Here is a 736-nt window from a genome sequence, read left to right on the forward strand (position 1 = left end):
CTTCTGTGTTCTGCTATGGTGCTTTTAGTGTCTCCGCAAGCCGCAGCACGCGACATAGATATGCAGACGATAAATGTAACCGTTTCAGAGAGAAGAGCGGGCAGTGTGACGATCTGGCTTTAATTCGATTCGATAGCAATTGACTATAACGGTCGGATTTCTCAGGTTTTTACTAGATATGAACACTTTTCACGTTCTCCCGTGCAACGTGGCCGCTAGACCTCCTTTCATACTAAATCTTAAGGTCCTAGCTCATGTACAATGCACTGAAGCCATCTAAAAAGTCTATAACTGACAACTAAAACTTGAATTGTACTGCTTCTTACTTGCTATTACATCAACTTAGAAGCTTCTTCTCTGTTCTACTATGGTGCTTTTAGTGTCTCCGCATACTGCAGCACGCGACATAGCTTTGCACACGATAAATGTAATCGTTTCAGAGAGAAGAGCGGCCAATGTGACGATCTGTAATTAAGTCGATTGGATAGCAAATGACGAAAACGAGCGGATTTCTCAGGTTTTTACTAGATGTGAACACTTTTCACGTTCTCCCGTGCGATATGGCTCATAGACCTCCCTTCATACTAAATCGTAAGGTCCTAGCTCATGTCGAATGCACTAAAGCCTTCTAAAAATTCACTAATCGATAACTAATACTTCAATTGTACAGTTGCTTACTGGCTATTACATCAACTTAGAAGCTTCTTCTGTGTTCTACTATGGTGCTTTTAGTGTC

This window comes from Schistocerca gregaria, unplaced genomic scaffold (genome assembly GCF_023897955.1).
Source record: "Schistocerca gregaria isolate iqSchGreg1 unplaced genomic scaffold, iqSchGreg1.2 ptg000205l, whole genome shotgun sequence".
Taxonomy (NCBI): Eukaryota; Metazoa; Arthropoda; class Insecta; order Orthoptera; family Acrididae; genus Schistocerca; species Schistocerca gregaria.